We start from the raw sequence: 24,335 nt of genomic DNA on the forward strand, positions 1-24,335 counted from the left end.
GCTTGATAAAAAAAATTATCGTATGTGCTTGTTGTATTCCTCCAAGACTTGAGGTGAGCTTTGAAGTTTAGACTTGTTTGTGAAAAACACTATTCTTATTATCATGGTCAGCAGGAATTAGACATGATAGACATTCATTAACAGGTGGTCACTGTAATAGACAAGAGGGCACTGTGTTACCACTGTCATAATAAGAGTAGGAGATAAGAAGTGGGACCCAAAACTTTGTAGAACTTGGAACTCTGTTTCAAAAAAAGAAAGAATGTAATAAATCCATTTTACTGCAGCATCAGACAGAAGTGGAGCACAAACTGGGCTAAAGTGAGAAGAACCAGGACAGTGTGTGTTCCCCAAACCAATCACAATCATAGCCCCATTTAAAGTGGTTCAGAAAATCAGACGATTAGATAAATGAGGGTGATAATGAAATGCCTTGGGCTGTTGGGCAGACAGAACACAGAGAAAGTACTGCATACCCTCATTATTGTCTCTCTGAAACTTCAACTTTCTCCTTGAATCTTGAGGGCCGGTTTCCTGGAACCTAATTAGTCATCAATTAAAAATCTGGTTGAAATTTAGAAGAGAAAAAGTAACATCTCTCCTAACTTCTCTTGACATCCCCTCTTTTTCAGACACACACAGACACGTTATGTTATTTCATTAGATAGAGGATTTGAGTGGCTTTCCGCCTGTTCTCTGTAGGGTTCCATTAGAAAGGAACGTCTAGTCTCCCTGCACAGCCAAAACATGTGGCGAAGAGCCCTCAGAGCCGCCAACTACAATCACTAACACTACATTCCTATCTTTCTCTCTCGCTCTGCCTATCCCTCTCTCCCTCAACTCCCCCCACTCTTTCTGTCCCTGCCTCTTTCCCGTTCACTTCTGCAAACAACCCTATACTTCCCCGTCCGTCCCGCTACCTCTTTCTGTCTTTGTCTTCCTTCATCTCCTCCTCCCTCTCTCCATGTTCATCACAGCACAGCATTTCTCCTTCCAGTGGTTGGCCTGACCCTCGTCCCATCGATTTAGTCAGCTTCCCTAATGAGCCAATGCTCCAGACAGAAAAAGGCAGAGAGGAGTGTGTCCGTTCGCTATGCAAGGTCCTGAGGACATCACCTCTCCTCTTTACCTGCAGCAACTAGCAACACAGGGGCACGTAGACCATGACTGAAAACTGAGAACTACAATGGACTGAAAATTACAAATGCAAAAAGTTGGCGCCATCCAATTACATTAAGTACTATATTGTCATTGTCATATTCGCTTTTCCAAACCAATGTAACAGACATGGTTAGAATACATCTACAGTTACTCCTATCACTGGATGTTCCTTCCTGCCTTCCGTAGCCTGTATGAGCTGCAGACGTCAGTGGCAGGAGATGTTTATTGCCAATAAATGAGAGACTGATGTGTGAGATAAATATTTATGAAGTGTGTAGATTCCCTCCCTTCAATCCAACAGTAGACAAACTCTCTCTCTCTCTTTCTCTCTCTCTCACACACACATCTGTTTACGGAAAGATTCCTCTGCTGTGTCAGCGCTGTAAAGACAATACGTCATCTGTACAGATAATATACAGAGTGAAGTTTTTGGACATGGAGACTGGGCCAGAGATGTGAGCTGAATGACTTCGGATCGAGTTCTGTTCTGGTTCTGGTTTAGAGTGGGTTCATACAGATGTGATCAGATACAGTCTGTCCTTTGGTATCCACTCTGTTTGTCCCGTGGCAGCGATCGTCATCCTGATAGCAATAATCTAGTGGCTCACGTCTCTCTTTATAGCTGCCCAAGAATGGCCTGAAAAAGCGGTGGATACCCTCCATCAAAGTCGGAGTACACTGAATCGACCAATTGACCATTGTTCTACTGACAGTATGCCTCAATTGCCACTGACGCTGAAAGACTGTCAGATAAAACTGGGACATTGGATTGTCATCAAGATCGTGTTTCAATGCATCCACAAAGGTTCATTCTCATCAGTACTAAGTCTTTTTACGGCAACTTTTGATTATGTTTGTTGTATGCAACAATTGTCATACTTTTTTCTGTTGTGTTTCAGATAGGCCTACATGTTATTCCTTTGTAATGTGTATCACGTCTGCTAGCTACATTTGTATGTACCCTCCTGTTGATAGTATCTAGGGTCTATTGTTTTCTGCTAGCAGGCCTATGTCATCTATTACTGTCTCTGGCCCCTCTGAAAACTAGATGATAGACCTCAGGGAATTTTTATCCTACATATTTCCACTCTGAAAACTACCACTAAAAGAGTCCTATACCCTCCAGCTCCTCTCTCTGTTTTCTTGACCCATTTCTCTCTGAAATTAATCTGGCATTTCCACCATTGGCACACGAACAATGCCGGCTTAGATGAATCTAATTCAAAACAATGTTTCTGGCCACAACTTTCAGAGGCCTTCATTTAGTTTGTACTGGTGGGAGCCTGAGGAGCGATTATCACAGCCTATGATAACAAACACAGACCCAGATCTGCCCTGAAAACAGAGGGAACAGAGGAAACTACCAGTTCTGACAAAAGTCGCCCAGATAAATGTTAAGCGGCCAGCACTAGTTCAAATTCAGTTCTCATTGATTGATAAATGACTGGAGATTATTAGGAGGCATTGACCAAATAGGGCCAAATCAAACCACCCCACAGCAAACCACCCCAAACCAACCACAAACCATCAAACCACCCCACAGCAAACCACCCCCAAACCAACCACAAACCATCAAACCACCCCACAGCAAACCACCCCCAAACCAACCACAAACCATCAAACCACCCCACAGCAAACCACCCCCAAACCAACCACAAACCATCAAACCACCACACAGCAAACCCCCCCCAAACTAACCACAAACCATCAAACCACCCCACAGCAAACCACCCCCAAACCAACCACAAACCATCAAACCACCCCACAGCAAACCACCCCAAACCAACCACAAACCATCAAACCACCCCACAGCAAACCACCCCCAAACCAACCACAAACCATCAAACCACCACACAGCAAACCCCCCCCAAACTAACCACAAACCATCAAACCACCCCACAGCAAACCACCCCCAAACCAACCACAAACCATCAAACCACCCCACAGCAAACCACCCCAAACCAACCACAAACCATCAAACCACCCCACAGCAAACCACCCCCAAACCAACCACAAACCATCAAACCACCACACAGCAAACCCCCCCCAAACCAACCACAAACCATCAAACCACCCCACAGCAAACCCCCCCAAACCAACCACAAACCATCAAACCACCCCACAGCAAACCACCCCCAAACCAACCACAAACCATCAAACCACCCCACAGCAAACCACCCCCAAACCAACCACAAACCATCAAACCACCCCACAGCAAACCACCCCAAACCAACCACAAACCATCAAACCACCCCACAGCAAACCCCCCCCAAACCAACCACAAACCATCAAACCACCACACAGCAAACCCCCCCCAAACCAACCACAAACCATCAAACCACCCCACAGCAAACCACCCCAAACCAACCACAAACCATCAAACCACCCCACAGCAAACCCCCCCAAACCAACCACAAACCATCAAACCACCACACAGCAAACCCCCCCCAAACCAACCACAAACCATCAAACCACCCCACAGCAAACCACCCCAAACCAACCACAAACCATCAAACCACCCCACAGCAAACCACCCCACAGCAAACCACCCCAAACCAACCACAAACCATCAAACCACCCCACAGCAAACCACCCCAAACCAACCACAAACCATCAAACCACCCCACAGCAAACCACCCCAAACCAACCACAAACCATCAAACCACCCCACAGCAAACCACCCCCAAACCAACCACAAACCATCAAACCACCCCACAGCAAACCACCCCCAAACCAACCACAAACCATCAAACCACCCCACAGCAAACCACCCCACAGCAAACCACCCCAAACCAACCACAAACCATCAAACCACCCCACAGCAAACCACCCCCAAACCAACCACAAACCATCAAACCACCCCACAGCTGGCCGAGGATTAGTTTAGAAGTGGGACCACCCATTTATTATCTTCATAAATAGTTTTATTATATTTCATACATACGTTTATTATCTTCATAAATAGTTTTATTATATTTCATACATACGTTTATTATCTTCAGAAATAGTTTTATTATATTTCATACATACGTTTATTATCTTCAGAAATAGTTTTATTATATTTCATACATACGTTTATTATCTTCAGAAATATTTTTATTACATTTCATACATACGTTTATTATCTTCAGAAATAGTTTTATTATATTTCATACATACGTTTATTATCTTCAGAAATAGTTTTATTATATTTCATACATACGTTTATTATCTTCAGAAATAGTTTTATTATATTTCATACATACGTTTATTATCTTCAGAAATAGTTTTATTATATTTCATACATACGTTTATTATCTTCAGAAATAGTTTTATTACATGTCATACATACGTTTATTATCTTCAGAAATAGTTTTATTATATTTCATACATACGTTTATTATCTTCAGAAATAGTTTTATTATATTTCATACATACGTTTATTATCTTCAGAAATAGTTTTATTATATTTCATACATACGTTTATTATCTTCAGAAATAGTTTTATTATATTTCATACATACGTTTATTATCTTCAGAAATAGTTTTATTATATTTCATACATACGTTTATTATCTTCAGAAATAGTTTTATTACATTTCATGATTCGTCAACTTTGTGGTTGATTCTTTATTGTTTTTATAAGACGGCGCCAGTGACACTCCCCCTAATCTTACGGGCGCCAGTGACACTCCCCCTAATCTTACGGGCGCCAGTGACACTCCCCCTAATCTTACGGGCGCCAGTGACACTCCCCCAATCCTACAGGCGCCAGTGACACTCCCCCTAATCCTACGGGCGCCAGTGACACTCCCCCTAATCTTACAGGCGCCAGTGACACTCCCCCTAATCTTACGGGCGCCAGTGACACTCCCCCTAATCCTACGGGCGCCAGTGACACTCCCCCTAATCTTACGGGCGCCAGTGACACTCCCCCTAATCTTACGGGCGCCAGTGACACTCCCCCTAATCTTACAGGCGCCAGTGACACTCCCCCTAATCTTACAGGCGCCAGTGACACTCCCCCTAATCCTACGGGCGCCAGTGACACTCCCCCTAATCTTACGGGCGCCAGTGACACTCCCCCTAATCCTACAGGCGCCAGTGACACTCCCCCTAATCCTACAGGCGCCAGTGACACTCCCCCTAATCCTACAGGCGCCAGTGACACTCCCCCTAATCCTACAGGCGCCAGTGACACTCCCCCTAATCTTACGGGCGCCAGTGACACTCCCCCTAATCTTACGGGCGCCAGTGACACTCCCCCTAATCTTACGGGCGCCAGTGACACTCCCCCTAATCCTACGGGCGCCAGTGACACCCCCTCCGGGCGCCGTGACACTCCCCTCTACGGGCGCCAGTGACACTCCCCCTAATCTTACGGGCGCCAGTGACACTCCCCCTAATCCTACGGGCGCCAGTGACACTCCCCCTAATCCTACAGGCGCCAGTGACACTCCCCCTAATCCTACAGGCGCCAGTGACACTCCCCCTAATCTTACGGGCGCCAGTGACACTCCCCCTAATCCTACAGGCGCCAGTGACACTCCCCCTAATCCTACAGGCGCCAGTGACACTCCCCCTAATCCTACAGGCGCCAGTGACACTCCCCCTAATCTTACGGGCGCCAGTGACACTCCCCCTAATCTTACGGGCGCCAGTGACACTCCCCCTAATCCTACAGGCGCCAGTGACACTCCCCCTAATCTTACGGCGCCGGCCCCCCCCCGGCGCCAGTGACACTCCCCCTAATCCTACAGGCGCCAGTGACACTCCCCCTAATCCTACAGGCGCCAGTGACACTCCCCCTAATCCTACAGGCGCCAGTGACACTCCCCCTAATCTTACAGGCGCCAGTGACACTCCCCCTAATCTTACAGGCAAATATTTGGGTAAAAGTAAACATGCTAGACGTAAATTATCGATTTTTGTGGATGTAGTAATATCTATCCGAATAAATCCCTACAACATTATTTTGCCACGTTTTATTAGAGATGATGAGACAGTCATCTTGGTGTCAGGTGAGCAGCAGTTCAAGTTTGCAGTTATAGTGGAATTTCTGACAGTCACTACCATAGGAGGGAACAACCACAACCCAAAAATGTGTTGAGAGCACTGCAAGTAGAGAGCAATATGCACAGGCAAAAAGTATCATTATACGTATCCTGCTATCATCTGATTTTTTACTCCAGTTACTTCAGTTAACGGAGAACCCTTCTCTCACAAAACAACGACCTGCAGAAGAGTTGCAAAGGAGTGGAAAGGGGAGGGGTCAGACTTATGATGACTGAGATGTACCCACTCAGTTAAAGCTGGTCCTGATTCTCACAACACTGTACCTCAGGGCCCTCTGGGGTCAGGCTCGCGGATGGGGGAAGGAGACACGTTTGTAGAGGGCGCGGTCAGGTCAGTTGGAATGTTGAGGATCCTCCATGACGCTGGTGTTCATTAGGAATGTGGCCTGTCAAATATCACACTGACCTACATTTAAACACTCACAGTATTCACAGGAAGCCACTGTCAGAATAAGGTAACGGTTCCCAAAGTCCTTTACAGCCTGACCTTTACCCAATAAAGGTCTTTGTGACCCAATAATTAAAACAAAGGCACAGATGTACTTTCAGCCATGTCCCAGGAGACACCAGTCAGGAGGTAAAATTGACACAGGGCCTGTATAGACAAAGCGTCTGAGAGTTTAGGAATGCTGGTCCAGGACAGGGTTGGGGTAAGAGGCAGGAAAGAGCTGATAGAGGATGTATTAAACCTGTCTAATATGAACCATCACAGAAATCCTGTTCAACAGAGAAAAAAAGCGTGACATCCATTGAAAAAAATACTTTATTAAAATAAACAAAGTTTATTTGCTGTATTGAGTTAATACAGATGTGATGGGCTACTTCAATATTCTAACATACAGTCGTCAGTACAGATAGAAGATATCCTGTATGTCATTGTTAAACAATTGAATAAGAACTCCTATTGTTTAGAAATCCAAGTGTGTGCTCTGCTAGATACAGCAGTGAGGACATCCTGAAGCCAGCAGTGTCCTGGAGGGTAGGTCCCTGAAAGTGAGAGCTAGATTCATCTTAAAAAGCTGACACTGAGTGATGCTTCCCCCTCCACACACATACAACTCAATTCCTTTTTTGTCTAGTGCCAGAAAATATAACATTAATTTAAAAGTTGGATGTAACAAGAAATCCACAATGATGAAGTATAATTTGTTGTTTTCACTGCAGGCTGAAGCTTTTGCTGCACTCATTGCAGTGATATTATGTATCCCTTTTGTGTGAGTGCTCATATGCAACTTCAAGCTTCCTTTATAACTAAAGCATTTGTCACATTCTTTGCACTGGTGAAGTTTCCCCCCTGTGTGAACGCTCTGATGACATCTTAAATGGCTTAATGGCATGTAACTTTTCCTGCATACAGGACAGCTGTATGGTCTCTGTCCTGTATGAACTCTCATATGCAATGTCAATTCTATCTTCTGGTTGAAAGCTTTGCCACAGTCTTCACACTGAAAAGACCTCTCCCGTGTGTGTATCCTTGTATGTCTGTCCAAGTCACACTTCCGAATGAAACATTTGCCACAGTCTTTGCACTGATAAGATTTCTGTCCTATGTGTATTCTCATATGCTGTTTCAGGTTACTCATAACATTGAAACATCTACCACATTGTTTGCACTGATAAGATTTCTCCCCAGTGTGTGTCCTTGAATGGATGGTCAAGTGTCCCTTACATGTGAAGCTGTTGCCACATTGATATGGTTTCTCCACTGCAGCAGAGCAGTCTGGATGAACTGAGAGAGGCTGATCACTGGTTGGTTGTGGTACTCTGTAGCCCTCTACATCAGGTTCTGTTCTGATCTCTTCAGTTATGATGATAGGTAGAGCGTTCCTCTCTCCATCATCCACAGTTTGGTTTAGGTAAAGATGTGAGGGCTGAGGTGAGTCCTCCTGACTGAGTCTGAGCTCCTGTTGTTCCTCTTTAATCTGTGTGGGTTCTGGGTCCTCCTGCTCTAGACTGGGGCTCCACTCCTGCTCACAGTTCTGCTTTTCAGGGGGAACAACTGGAGTCAGTGGCTGGAAGTCTGGAGGGAAACAAATATATTCAATCAATATTTTGAATGACTAAAAATAGTGATTTTGTTTGGAAGGCCTCTTTGTGCTTAAAAACAAGAGGATTTGTTGAATGGTCTACTACACTAGCTACAGCATGATTCAACAGAGCAATGTTGGCCAACTAAAGTTATGTTCAGGGTGCGCTATCCCAATATTAGACTTGTCATTCATTATTTCATGAATTAGTAAGACGAGGTCTTTGGGCATTTCATTGTGACTGCATTCGAGATAACTTATGGTCCAATGACCACTAGCAGCATGTGTCCGAAGTCCAAAGCTACAGTGCCTTCAGAAAGTATTCACACCCCTTGACACATTTTGTTGTGTTACAGCCTGAATTTAAAATGGATTAAATTGAGATTGTGTCATTACTGGCCTACACACGATACCCCATAATGTCAAAGTGGAATTACGTTTTCAGAAAAATGTACAGATTAACTCAAAATTAAAAGCTGAAATGTCTTGAGTCAATAAGTATTCAACCTCTTTGTTATGGCAAGCCTAAATAAGTTCAAGAATAAAAATTTGCTAAGCTGTCATATGGAATTGTTTTAAGATGGACATACTATATGGATCATTTAGCTATTTGATTTTTAATTTTAGGACTCCTTTAGGTATCAAAAAAATATATACAATTATTTGATAAAATATTGATTTTGGCCTTTACTACTAAAGCCCACTGAAACGTATTGAATAACAGAAATTGCAGAAACAGAATCGCCGTTTGCGTCGCTGACCAGTGAACAAGAAACAATTAAATCCAGTTTTTATATGCTACCACCCTCCCCAAATCAAAATCTAATATGGACGCCAATGTTTTTTTTCTGCTTTGCAAGCACATCTGTCTGTGGTTCACACCCGTCTGTTGTCAGCTATTGAGTCCCGCAAAACTGTCAGCAAGACAGAGTGTTTTGGAATGTTCAGATAGAAATAGGCCATGTAGAACAAAACATTGGCATCCATATTAGATCATTATTTGAAGAGGAGGGTAGCATCTAAAAACTGGATTTAATAGTTTCTTGTTCACTTGTCAGCGATATGTTTTTCACTTTGTCATTATGGGGTATTGTGTGTAGATTGATGAGGATTTTTTTTTAAATACATTTTAGAACAAGGCAGAAACATAACAAAATGTGGAAAACGTCAAGGGGTCTGAATACTTTCCGAATGCACTGTAAATGTGTTTAGCTAATCGGGACTAGAGTGTAGATAACTTCAGACGCGGGACACGTGGGTCTACTACAGGTACAGCCATTGGACTATGAGTTCTCTAATGCAGTCTTTATGGAATACCCTTCAGACATCAGCCAGTATATCCAACCCGCTTGTTTACAGCTGCAGTAGGGTTGGACAGGCTTCCTGCAGAGCCGGCGCGAGATATGTCTCGAAAAATGTATCTCAATTCAGGGATGAGAAATGCGTTGTACTCCGAATTGTCATCCCTCCACGGGGTCTAATTTATGCAGGAAGACTCTCCGACCCTAGTGCAGCTGTAAGCAAATAGGTCGCATCTGCTGGCTATTTAAACCTCGTCTTATTAGTTAATTAAATAAATAATTGATCAAAGGTATGATGTTGGGCATATCACAACGTGCCACCTGAATTATCTAGTCTAGTGACGTTAAATATACAGATCTCGTATCACAACTGTAGCTCGCTATACACACCAACTCTGTGTAACTTTATTTCTGGTTTGATAACCATGGCCAACAGCCTCCGTAGACGCTCGTTCTCCTCTGCTGAACAGAAGATTGGTTCCTGAAACTCTGCAATGGTCTTCTCTACGGCCCCGAATATCTCCACAGCAGCCGTCGACAAAACGCTCGGCGACGAACACATTTAACAACTGTAGTTTTGACATATTGGCGATCAAATAAATGTTGAAACTTCTCTGTCTGCTTTGGCCTAGCAGATCTAATCGAGAACATATGTAAACAACGATGGACGGTGTGCTCCTGACACAACGCGATGGGTGAAAAACAGACTGCATTACAATAGCGCCACCTGCTGTCTTGGAGCATTTCATGGAAAACCAGTTACTGGATCCTACCCCCAACACCAAATTGAGCTAAAATGTCTTCTTCTTCGTTTCTAGCAGACTATACGCTGAATTGCTAGTTTAGATTTCTAACTGTTGTCAGTCAGTGTATTCTGTAACAACGAGACGTTTTTTTCATGCCTTTGCATTGTCTCTTAGTGCCTTCTATTTAAACCATCATGTCCCAGGAGACACCAGTTGGGAGGAGGTCAAAGTTGACCCTAACCAGTAACACAGGGTTAGGGCCAGGGGTTGTATTCACAAAGGCCCCAATTCTGGGGGTTAGAAATCCAGGGCTTGAAAACAAAAGTGTCAGTGTATGCCAATGACTAAAATGACCTCTTAAATCCGCAAATCTGGATCCCTGCAGTCTCATTGAAGATCTTGATCCCTTTTCTATCCTCTTTGGACTTAAACCCAATTATGATAAGTGTACCTTATGTATTGGATCGTTAAAAGACAACATTTTTACTTTACCTGGTAGTTTACCTATAAAATGGCCTGATGGTGAAGTAGACAAACTTGATATTCATATCCCTAAAGATATCAATTAATTTACCACAAGAAATTTCAATAGAAAGTTAGCAAAAATAGACAAGATTCTGCAACCATATTTATGGACAAATCACATTGATTAACTCTAGTCCAATCTCCATTTTACTGACTAACTTATGGCGCAGGTCTACTCCAGATGAAATGTTTTTTTTTTTTAAATCATATGAGCCAAAAATATTGCTAATTAAAGGTGCCTATTCATATAATGAATATGAGTTTGGGCAACTGAAATTATTAAACATGGCCGCGGGAAGAATCTGCATTTCTCCCCACTCTGCTGACCAATATTTTGCTCCTCTCCACTAATACAGGAGTAATAAAGGCCTAGTGCAATAATTTGATGAAACAAAACAAATGCTGCATACATTTTTTATATTTTCTATATTAATAATTTTTTTAATTGTGATTTTCAGAGGATGCTGCAGCTTCTACAGCACCCCTACTTCCCGTGGCTATGCCTTTAAATATTAAAGCATTAAACCTCTCACTAAAAGCTTCACTCATACGTAAATTATACTTAAACCCAAACTAGTTCTACAGTAGATTATTAAGAAAGGCTCAACCTTTGTTCAAAAATTTGCTTTTTGCGTTTATACAGATTACAACTTCTCATTTTCGATTAATTGAAAATTAAACTTTGTTCAAAGTATAGCCCTTTCAGTTAAATGCAACTAAATGTAATCGAAAATGTAATCTACATAATCCCCAAAAGTAATTATTTATCATGAGAGGGCCACAGACTATAAATAGTAATCCTGCATACTCCAAAAAAGTAAATCTCCCCATTCTGGTAAAAATAGTTATATATTTCTGACTTTTAAGGACACAAGCTCAAGTACACAGTACAAATATGATAGAAATATGACATATTTGATATGATGCAATTCCTATTCAACAAAACTTTATGAATAAGGCTTGAAATGACTTACAGTGTGCTTTCTAAATATAGTATAATCAAACTATAAGATTTCACCTTCGTTATAACTGTAAAATACATATTTGTGTGTCTAGTGTTAGAGAAAATGTGTATATTTTCTAAAGGGTTCTCTTGATCAAAACGTTTGCCCTCATCGCTGTGAACATCTCACAGAGCTATAGCGTGGCTTCCTGAACTTATTAGGAGCTCGCCTATCATTTCATATGAATCTTGTCCGTCTATGACAAACAAACATTTTTATGTTTAAAATATATTAATAATTTTAGATCAATGGCTATAAATCGATCTCTGAATGTGCTACAGTGATGAGCCACCACTGTTGGGTTATGGTGTAATGATTGCAGGCATGTGCTTTGTCAGTGGATGTGATGTAAGGTTCAGCCAGGAGTTGATGGACAGTCGGAAGTGAAAATGAAATGGTAGGAGGGACATCCCAGCTTCAAGGGGTTTCTATGTTCACATCCTACGTCACACAGGTTCAGACAATATATTACTGTGTCCGTGGGAACCAGGGCTATCGCTCAATGCAAGCCATTTCGATCTACAGTGTCCACAGATTGATTTTGAAGTGAAAATGTTGGTCGGAACCAGTACCAGAACCACGCAGGTCCCATAAACAGGGGTCTTTACATCTCTTGAGGTTTTAAACAAGTTATACACAGCTGGTTACAATTTCAGTTTTATCCTCCAGAAAAGATAAAACAAATATTACAACAAATATTATGGTTAAATTCAAATATACTGATTGATAAAAATAAAAAAAACATTCTTTATGGAACTTTTTTAAATTGTTTTATATTTATTAATGATATTATGAATAGGAATGGTGGAGTTATGTCACACATGCAAATCTAAAAAAAATATGGGAATGTTTGCTTAATCCAAAGTTACAATCAACTGATTGCAGCATTACTGCAAAAATGGAGGAGGCAAGTGGAAGGGGGAGAAAGTAGGGAACAGGTTTGTCAGCAATATATTAAAGACCAAAATTGGGTGAAAAAGATTGGCATAAATAGACAAAATGTATGTAAAACATCACAGCACAGTTGAAAAACGGCACATGGAAATCAAAAGAGGGTGGTCTATGGAGATACATGGGATGAACTGAGAGTAGAGTTCTCAGTCCGTGATCTGTAATGGTTATTACTGAAAACACTGTCATGGAAATTGTTACATAGGGACACCCGAAGTCAATCTTAAATTAATCATTGTTTATTGTCAGCGCACTGGAGAGGTTCCAACAAACTTAATGCACCATAGTGAACATCTGTCAGAAGCTCTAATGGGGCAGTCCCGTTTAGTTCCCTTATAGACTGGTTACAGGCACGTTACATAGGCATAGTTCATAGGGTTGGTTCCGGCATGTGTCTGGCACTGTCTTGTATCTTAACTTAAAGAACATATTCTGGGCGTTCTGCCAACTAGTCTAAAGGAGGAGGTAATAACGGGCCCCCTCATATCCTTACCAAGCACAGGCAGGAAGCAAGGATTGTTTATGACACCAAAGACAAGATGCACAAAGTAAGATTTCTACATAACTACATAATGTATACCGGAGATGTCTGATTACTATTTATTTAAAATGTAATGTGTGAACACTACCAGTCAAAAGTTTTAGAACACCTACTCATTCAAGGGTTTTTCTTTATTTTTACTATTTTCTACATTGTTGAATAATAGTGAAGACGTCAAAACCATGAAATAACACATATGGAATTATGTAGTAATCAAAAAAGTATTAAACAAATCAAAATATGTTATATTTGAGATTCTTCAAATAGCCACCCTTTGCCTTGATTACAGCTTTGCACACTCTTGGCAAACTTTCAAACTAAAGGACAATTCTTGGTAGCGAAAAAACAAATTTGTGTAAATATATGGGTTATGGCAGTGTTATGGCGATATTATGGACAGGTTAAAACAAGTTGTCAGCTGTTATGACATATTTTGACATGAATATGACCGTGTCATAACGCGTTATGATGCTAGGTGTCAAGTAAAGTGTTACCAAAATGTTTTATGTAGGCTAATTAAATCATTATGGAGCTGGGGCACAGACTGAGCTGTAACAGTTTGAACCAAACCCATGGCACAATATTTAGAATTTTGTTGACAGACTAGAATACATCGAGAGAACGGGTTCAGAAAATAGGGATATGGATTTAAAAAAATGATGATGGCTTTCTTTTATTTACCCCTATATTCTGAACCGTTTCTGAACTCGTTCTCTCAATGTATTCTAGTCTGTCGACAAAAAGGTACACTGTATTTAAAGGGATCACGGCTTAAGATAAATGACCTGAAAACCTTGCTGAATTAAAACTCAATGAGAACATCTGTTGGCCAGCGGTTTACAGCGGTTGAATAACATTTATTCAGCGCACACAAAAGAATCAAGCCTGCAAAGCCCAATACGCACCGTCATATGGTAAGTCTGAATACCAACTACTGAGAAGTGCGTAAAAAAGGCATCATTTCCTAAATTGGAATCGGATCCAAAGCGTCTGAGTGGGAGTGCTGATCTAGTTTTGCTTTTTCAATTATAATGAATGGGCAGGGGCGAACTGATCCTAGATTGGCCCTCATCTGACACTAAGAAAACGGTTCAGGACAGGGTTGGGGTAAGAGGCAGGAAAGAGCTGATAGAGGATGTATTAAACCTGTCTAGTATGAACCATCACAGAAATCCTGTTCAACAGAGAAAAAGAGCGTTTCACTATGACATCCATTGAAAAAAAATACTTTATTAAAACAAATTATTTGCTGCATTATTAACTGTCAACACAGATGTGATAGGCTACTTCAATATTCTAACATGCAGCCATCAGTACAGATAGAAGATATCCTGTATGTCATTGTTAAACAATTGAACAAGAACGCCTATTGTTTAGAAATCCAATGTGTGCTCTGTGCTAGATACAGCAGTGAGGGCTCTCTTTTTCTTTATTTGTAGACAATTTATTTCATTTTTCTCTTCTTTACACGAAACAACCAACGCATTAAAACCAAAAAACATAAATACATAGACATTTTTCTTCAAATGACACGGTGAGGCCGTGTCTTCCACATTCTGTTACATTGCAGCCTTATTCTAAACTTGACTAAAAAATAAATCATTCTCAGCAATCTACACACAATACCCCATAATGACAAAGCAAAAACAGTTTAGAAAATGTTTGCAAATGTATTAAAAATATAAAACAGATACCGTATTTACATAAGTATTCAGACCCTTTGCTATGAGACTGGGAATTGAGCTCAGGTGCATCCTGTTTCCATTGATCATCCTTGATGTTTCTACAACTTCTACAATTCAATTGATTGACATGATTTGGAAAGGCACACACCTGTCTATATAAGGTCCCACAGTTGACAGTGCATGTCAAAGCAAAAACCAAGCCATGAGGTTGAAGGAATTGTCCGTAGAGCTCCGAGACAGGATTGTGTCGATGCAAAGATCTGGGGAAAGTTACCAAAAACATTCTGCTTCATTGAAGGTCCTCAACAACACAGTAGCCTCCAGCATTCTTAAATGGAAGAAGTTTGGAACCACCAAGACTCTTCCTAGAGCTGGCCGCCCGGCCAAACTGAACAATCGGGGGAGGGCCTTAGTCAGGGAGGTGACCAAGAACCTGATGGTCACTGACAGAGCTCCAGAGTCACTCTGTGGAGATGGGAGAATCTTCCAGAAGGACAACCATCTCTGCAGCACTCCACCAATCAGGCTTTTATGGTAGAGCGGCAAGACGGAAGCCACTCCTCAGCGAAAGGCACATGACAGCCCGCTTGGAGTTTGCCAAAAGCCACCTAAAAGACTCTCAGACTATGAGAAACAAGATTCTCGGGTCTGATGAAACCAAGATTGAAATCTTTGACCTGAATGCCAAGCGTCATGTCTGGAGGAAACGTGGCACCATCCCTACGGTGAAGCATGGTGGTGGCAGCATCATGCTGTGGGGATGTTTTTCAGTGGCAGGGACTGGGAGACTAGTCAGGATTGAGGCAAAGCTGAACAGAGCAAAGTACAGAGAGATCCATTTGCTAAAATTTTGAAAAAACTGTTTTTGCTTTGTCATTATGGGGTATTGTGTGTAGATTGATGAGGGAAAAAAACTAAATGGAAAAAGTCAAGGGGTCTGAATACTTCCCGAATGCACTGTAGGTCTCTGAAAGTGAGAGCTAGTTTCAGCAAAGAAATCTAATACTGACTGATGATTTTCACACTGATTTTCACAACTCAATTTGTTTTGTCATCAAGTGCCAGAAAACAGAACATAACATCAATTTACAAGTTGGATGTGAAAAGAAATCCACAATGATACAAAGTATAATTAGTTGTTTTCACTTTCACTTTCACTTCAGGCTGAAGCTTTTGCTGTACTCACTGCAGTAATATAATGTATGCCCTTTAATGTGAGTGCTCAAATGTGATGTATGGCTGTTTATGACCAAAGCTTTTGCCACATTATTTGCACTGGTAAGATTTCTCCCGTGTGAACACGCTGATGAAGTCTTAAATAGCTTTCCATTGATACGGATTCTCTCCTGTGTGTATCCTTGTGTGGATGGTCAAGTTGCTCTTATGGTTAAACCTTTTGCCACATTGTTTGCACTGATAGGGATTCTCTCCTGTGTGTATCCTTGTGTGGATGGTCAAGTTGCTATTCTGGTTAAACCTTTTGCCACATTGTTTGCACAGAAAAGGTTTCTCTCCTGTGTGTATCTTTAAATGCAAGGTCAAGTTTCCCTTACGTGTAAAGCTTTTGCCACATTGTTTACACCAATATGGTTTTTCCAGTGTAGCAGAGCAGTCTGGATGAACTGAGAGAGGCTGATCACTGGTTGGTTGTGCTACTCTGTAGCCCTCTACATCAGGTTCTGTTCTGATCTCTTCAGTTATGATGATAGGTAGAGCGCTCCTCTCTCCATCATCCACAGTTTGGTTTAGGTAAAGATGTGAGGGCTGAGGTGGGTCCTCCTGACTGAGTCTGAGCTCCTGTTGTTCCTCTTTAATCTGTGTGGGTTCTGGGTCCTCCTGCCCCAGACTGGGGCTCCAGTCCTGCTCACAGTTCTGATTTTCAGGGGGAACAACTGGAGTCAGTGGCTGGAAATCTGGAGGGAAAAAAATATATTCAATCAATATAGACTTATCTTAATACAATACCTGTACTTTTACTTGGAAGGCCTGTCTGTGCAAAAAAAACAAGATGATTTGTTGTCTTGTCTACACTGATGGGGAAACATGAACATGAGCTCCCTGAATTCCCTGTAAGGGTGAAGGAGGCAGAGATTTCCAGGATAAGAGCTGTCCAGTGTCTCTTATGCCGAGGCAGCCAAAAGAGTGAAAGAAGGTGCTAGTGGGTCGGTTGCCATGGTGGAGACACCGTAGTCTAGTCCTGTGGGTGCCGTTCGCCAGGTGCAGGGTCCAGATACCCTCGTCGTGAAAAAGGTGGACTTTGGCATTTATCGCTATGGTTATAAACTGCACTGCCAGAGTGGATAAGAACTCAAGATTGATCGATATCATATCTGCAGCTGAACACCTCTTGGGATTAAAGGATGTCATGGACGAGGGGCTACACAGAGTACTGGCTGGAGCAGATCCGTCCTGTCAGGTCCCCAGTAGGGTTCTGAGTGCATTTTGGATGACTGACGCTGTCTGCCCTAAAATCCCACTTTAGAAGAAGACTGGTCTTGCTTTGTTCATAACCAGATGGGAAGATGGTATTTACCACATACGACAGGGAAAAACATCCCTTCAACTGGTAAATACTAGTGGGAAACTCATCTATCATCCCAAGCTCTGACTTATGCCACATGCTGAAACTTGACGTCACACATTAAGAAAATTATCTCGAGAATGGCATTTTTGGCCGGTAAATGCAACAAAACATTATTTATAAAATAAAATCTATGAATATGGTTTTTGAACACAATTTGTTTGTGAGCATGATAACTGTACTTTTAGTTTATGGTTGACGCAGCTTGTTTGCCATTGGCCAATCTGCATTTCTCAACGAGTTCAAAGCATGTGAATGCATCCAACTCGTATTTACGACTTCACAACTGGTAATTAACACTTTCCCACTTGGTTATGAACGCAGCATCTACGCCAGAGAAGGTATAGAAAACCGAGACACCTCATAGGCTCATATTATGTGGTTGGCGCATAAGTAGACCAACCTCATTTATAACGTTGCGTAAATTTCACACCAATTAAATGCGTGCACCATTTCTGAAAAGTTCGCGCACATAGATAAATCTCTATATTTTTTTACTTGGCGCACGCTTACTGGTGCATGTTTACAGTTATAAAATCAGACCCGTCCTGAAACTGTGCGCTCGTGAATGAGCATTAAAACTCCGCCTGAAAAACGCCTATCGTTCACCTTTTATGGTAACAATAACGCCCTTATTTGCTGTATACTTTTAAAGTATTTGAATTAGGCCGAGGCAAGTTTCTAAAGGAAATAGCAATAGTGAACTTGATCAAATGTCTTTGGAGGGGATGACACAATGTTAAACTTTCTGTAGGCCTAGGCTGACAGACATACAGCTTAGGAAAGACAACAATTGCAAATGGCTGTGAACCTGTAAACAGATCGTTTGAATTTAATAGGGCCTGTTTTGCATGAATTTTTCTCGAACCTATGGTGCACTGCCCGCGAATTCTGAAACAGGGTCTACTCACAGTGGTATCCATACACTTCAATGCAAAATATCAACTGTCTGTTCACCTGTTAAATTCTACTTTGTTATAAACCACGCTTCCTTTCTGACATATTGAGCAAAATACTTGAAATAATAGCGTATCTAATAGGCCCAATTAAATGAGAGATGCGCATGGTAATTTGTTGTATATAGGCTATGGCTACTTCGGGAATATGAACCCAGCATGCCCAGAAAAGGTGAATAATTTATTCTAATGGTTATGAAAAGTTGTGTATAAATCCAATATTGTCTACTGAAGAAATGTGAAATGACAGTATTCAGACGTAAACTATAGAAGTAACTTGCACCTTAATAACCTAAGCTCCAGATCAGATGGCATACTGCAAAATACTTCAAATACTGTAGCTCATCTATTGACTGCTGTGAAGTGGGTCCAATTAAACTAGAGATGGAACGAATGGTATCACTGTTGTAGGCCTATAGGCTCCCTCTTGAGTATGAAACCATTGCAAAAAAGGAGAGGAATTTATTATGAAATGAAATAAATAATAGCCTAGGAAATATACCTATTTCTAATTATTTTAAAATGCAAAGACAAACAAATTAGACTTTCTCTCCACACTAATGGGAAATTACTGCATCTTGATATTAACCTGTTTGTTATGAATAAGCCGTCCATCATATGCCCCTTTTGCACAAAATACTAATCTACTTGCAATGCAATACTTCAACCACTAGAAACTGTGCGTGTGCACGGTCTAAAGTTTGCAGGAATGTGAGCACATTTTCACATCATCTTCAGTTTTTATAAATGCCAACTTTTATGTGGAAACTGGTGCACACGTTTTGGGGTACATTTTGCACGTACCTGCGGTTTATAAATGAGGCCCCAGATCCAGCTGCTATCTCAATGGTGACTATGAAAGAGCCATAGGATCTGACCGAATCTGACAGACAAAAAGGTTATGAAACACAACAATTGCAAATTGCTGTGGACCTGTAAACAGATGGTTCGAATTTAATAGGGCCTGTTTGGCGTTGACCCACGAATTCTAAAACTGTGTCTACTCAGAGTGGTAGCCATTTATGCAGTCACTTCATCCCTACACACATGTACAAATTACCTCGACTAACCTGTACCCCGGCACATTGACTCAGTACCGGAACCCCCCTGTATATAGCCTCGTTATTTTTATTGTGTTACTTTAAAAAAAAGTTTAGTGTATTTGGGAAATATGATCTTAACTCTTCTTGAACTGCACTGTTGGTTAAGGGCTTGTAAGTAAGCATTTCACGGTAAGGTCTACACTTGTTGTATTCGGCATATGTGACAAATAAAGTTTGATTTGATACACACTTCAATGCAAAAGATAAACTGTATGTTCAGCTGATATCACATTGGTGACTATGAGACAGCCATAGGATCTGACTGAATATTACTGATTCTCCCCACACACAGTAACTGGAGTAAATTTGGGGCGATATGAGAAGCTCAAATTTGAGTTTTTCCAAAATCTGTCGAAAAACGACTGTTTGAGGTCTGTGCTAGTTTTTAAAGCGCATGTGGCAGTTCATCTGCCTGGGTTGCGTTCAGTACATAAAAACTTAAAATAATGTTCAATTGAACGGATAAGGTTGGGTTGTGGGTTCAAAGAACGTACAAGACAAACGTTCCGCAACATAGCAAACTTTCAAGCGAACTGAACACACCCCTGGTCGCTAGGCGGTTTTACCAGATGCATATGGGTGTGAACTTGAGGGGATTCGATGCCTGCTCCTGGTGTACCGGGTTAGCGTTGACTGCATTCGTTTTGGAACCGGTCTGCCTCCCGGTTGTGAGCCAGGTGCCCTGTTCTGGCCAATAAATCCTACATTGTAGAATAATAGTGAAGACATCAATACTATTAAATATCACATATAACCAAAAGAAGTGTTACACAAATGACAGCTTTGCACACTCTTGGCATTCTCTCAACCAGCTTCACCTGGAATGCTTTTCCAACAGTCTTGAAGGAGTTCCGACATATGCTGAGCACTTGTTGGCTGCTTTTCATCCATTCTGTGGTACGACTCATTCCAAACCATCTCAATTGGGTTGAGGTCGATTGATTGTGGAGGCCAGGTCATCTGATGCAGCACTCCATCACTCTCCTTCTTGTTCAAATATCCCTTACACAGCCTGGAGGTGTGTTGGGTCATTGTCCTGTTGAAAAACAAATGATAGTCCCACGAAGTGCAAACCAGATGGGATGGAGTATTGCTGCAGAATGCTGTGGTAGCCATGCTGGTTAAGTATGCCTTGAATTCTAAATAAGTCACCGATAGTGTCACCAGCAAAGTACCCCCACACCATCACACCTCTTCCATGCTTCATGGTGGGAACCACACATGCAGAGATCATCCACCTTTAGTAGTGGTTTCTTTGCAGCAATTCAATCATGAAGGCCTGATTCACGCAGTCTCCTCTGAACAATTGATGTTACATGAACTCTGTGAAGCATTTATTTGGGCTGGTAACTGTAATGAACTTATCCTCTACAGCAGCGGTAACTCTGGGTCTTCCTTTCCTGTGGCGGTCCTCATGAGAGCCAGTTTCATCATAACGCTAGATGGTTTTTGAGACTGCACTTTAAGAAACTTTCAAAGTTCTTGACATTTTCCGCATTTACTGACCTTCATGTCTTAAAGTAATAATGGACTGTCGTTTCTCTTGGCTTATTTGCGCTGTTCTTGCCATAATATAGACTTGGTATTTTACCAAATATGGCTATCTTCTGTATACCACCGCTACCTTGTCACAACACAACTGATTGGCTCAAACGCATGAAGAAGAAAATAAATTCCACAAATTAACTTTTAACAAGGCACACCTGTTAATTAAAATGCTTTCAAGGTGACTACCTCATGAAGCTGGTTGAGAGAATGCCAAGAGTGTGCAAAGCTGTCATCAAGGCTACTTTGAAGAATGTCACTTTTTTGGTTACTACATGATTCCATGTGTGTTATTTCATAGTTTTGATGTCTTTACTATTATTCTACAATGTAGAAAATAGTAAAAATAAATAAAAACACTTAAATGCGTAGGTGTCTCCAAACGTTTGACTGGTTCTTTATATTTTATGGAGAAGAGATGTTGAATTTCCTGAATGATGCACCATGCTCCATTTGACAATATGACCGAGCAGCACAGATTACCCTTCGATTTGAGTAGGACGTGCCTCCCTCACCAGCCCTGGCTAGCGGTTCAACCCGGGCAGGTTAATCGAATCGCCTCAGTCTGAAATCGCAAAAAGTCGTCCATCACCACATGGTAACTGACCTCGAGGGCACCATAATCACAACTTTTTCAACTAGTTGTTCCGTTTCCGTTAAATTCAACGTTGCTCCCCTTTCTGTCGTACTGAACGCAACCCTGGGCTACACTACATCACGTGATTCAATGAAGCAACGTTGGCAAACTAGGGGTGTATTCATTAATTCTGTTGAAAAAAGTTTCTTAGACGGAAGCAAACGGAACAAAACGGGGAGGGATCTACCTGAATTTGTTTAATAGAAATTCTAATTTTGCGTCTGTTTGCACTAATGATGACTCCCCAGAGTTGCGGTCAGGGTGAGAATTGCACAACGTGCCACATACATTGTCTTATCATTATTCTACAAGTAAAAGGTTATAACTCGAACGTTAATTCGCGACAGACCTGTTCTGTATAACTGTATCTCCGATTTGATAATCATGTCCATCTCCCTCCGTAGACGCTCGTTCTCCTCTGCTGAACGGAAGATTTCTTCCCGATACTCAGCTATAGTCTTCTCTACGGCCCCGAATATATCCACAGCAGCTGCCGATAAACGCTCGGTGACGAATACATTCAACAACTGTAGTTTGGACATATTGGAGAGGGCAATAAAAGTCTAGCTGTTTGTTTTATCAAAGAAATGTTGAACCGTCTGTCAGCTTCAGCCTAGCGGGTTTACGCTACCTAGTAGATACCTTTGTAAACAACAATGTCACGTGCTGTGTTTTCTGTCACCAACCGCGGACGGTGTAAGACTGCAGTACATTAGCGCCACCTGATGTCTTGGAGCACGTCAAACCACGTCCGGAGGCCGTCAATGAACTGGGAGAAGTTTGAGTTCGATTTGCCCCCCAGGCAAGCAACTGGAGCATGTCGTCTATACGGAGAACAGGCGTGTATGCTGTTGTAGACAGCCGTGAGGACTTCCTGAAGCCAGCAGTGTCCTGGAGGGTAGGTCCCCGAGTCAGAGCTATATTCAGTTTACAGATCTGATACACTAATGCTTTTCCCTCTCCACAAATTACACAATTTGTTCTGTTATCAATTGCCAGAAAACATCATATAAAACGTATTCACAAGTTGGATGTGTCAAGAAATTCACAATGACAAAGTTTAAATGTATTGTTTTAACTTCAGATTCACTTCAGGTTGAAGCTTTTATGTAACCCCTTTTGTGAGTGATCATATAAGACTTCAAGTTTCCTTTCAAACTAAAGTATTTGCCACATTATTTGCACTGGTAAGAGATCTCCCATGTGAACACGCTGATGACATCTTAGATACACTATATATACATGAGTATGTGGACACCCCTTCAAATTAGTGGATTTGGCTATTTCAGCCACACCCATTGCTGACAGGTGTATAAAATCGAGCACAAAGCCATGCAATCTCCATAGACACACATTGGCAGTAGAATGACCTTACTGAAGAGCTCATAGGATGCCACCTTTCCAACAAATGTCTGCCCTGCTAGAGCTGCCCCGGTATATTGTAAGTGCTGTTATTGTGAAGTGGAAACATATAGGAGCAACAACGGCTCAGCTGCCAAGTGGTAGACCACACAAGCTCACAGAACGGGACCGCTGAAATGCGTAACGCATACAAATAGTCTGTCCCCGGTTGCAACACTCACTACCGAGCTCCAAACTGCCTCTGGAGCTTCATGAAATGAGTTTCCATGGCCGAGCAGTCGCACACAAGCCTAAGATCACCATGCGCAATGCCAAGCTTCAGCTGGAGTGGTGTAAAGCTTGCCGCCATTGGAGTTTGGACCAGTGGAAACGCATTCTCTGGGGTGATGAATCACACTACACCATCCGGAAGTCTTACTGACAAATCTGGGTTTGGCGGATGCCAGGAGAACGCTGCCTGCCCCAATGTATAGTGCCAACTGTATAGTTTAGTGGAGGAATAATGGTCTGGGGCTGTTTTTCATGGTTCGGGCTATGCCCCTTAGTTCCAGTGAAGGGAAATCTTAACGCTACAGCATACAATGACATTCTAGACGATTCTGTGCTTCAAAATTTGTGGCAACAGTTTGGGGAAGGCCCTTTCCTGTTTCAGCATGACAATGCCCCCGTGCACAAAGCGAGGTCCATACATAAATGGTTGGTGGAGATCGGTGTGGAAGAACTTGACTGGCCTGCACAGAGCCCTGACATCAACCCCATCGAACACCTTTGGGATGAATTGGAACGGAGACTGTGAGCCAGGCCTAATCGCCCAACATCAGTGCCCGACCTCACTAATGCTCGTGTCAGAATGGAAACAAATCCCCGCAGCAATGTTGCAACATCTAGTGGAAAGCCTTTCCAGAAGAGTGGAGGCTGTTATAGCAGGGGGGACCAATTCCAAATGAATGCCCATGATTTTGGAATGAGATGTTCAACGAGCATGTGTCCACATACTTTTGGTCATGTAGTGTACCTTAACGCGATTTAACTTTTCCTGCATACAGGACAGCTACTATATATGGTCTCTCCCTTGTATGAACTCTCATATGCAATGTCAATTCTATCTTCTGGTTGAAGGTTTTCCCACAGTCTTCACACTGACATGGTCTCTCCC

At 41.9% G+C, this 24,335-nt stretch overlaps 1 long non-coding RNA gene across 1 annotated transcript; it reads right to left on the reverse strand.

The window, feature by feature from the left end:
• Window positions 1-14,520: 14,520 nt before the first annotated feature.
• On the reverse strand, window positions 14,521-22,497 carry LOC123727878 (uncharacterized). Its single transcript, XR_014380982.1, has 2 exons — window positions 22,167-22,497; window positions 14,521-16,908 (listed from the first exon to the last, which is right to left on the reverse strand). It is a non-coding gene; the product is annotated as an uncharacterized LOC123727878 (long non-coding RNA).
• Between the last annotated feature and the right edge of the window lie 1,838 nt (window positions 22,498-24,335).

The sequence above is a fragment of the Salmo salar genome, chromosome 16 (genome assembly GCF_965601325.2).
Source record: "Salmo salar chromosome 16, fSalSal1, whole genome shotgun sequence".
In the NCBI taxonomy this organism is placed as follows: domain Eukaryota; kingdom Metazoa; phylum Chordata; class Actinopteri; order Salmoniformes; family Salmonidae; genus Salmo; species Salmo salar.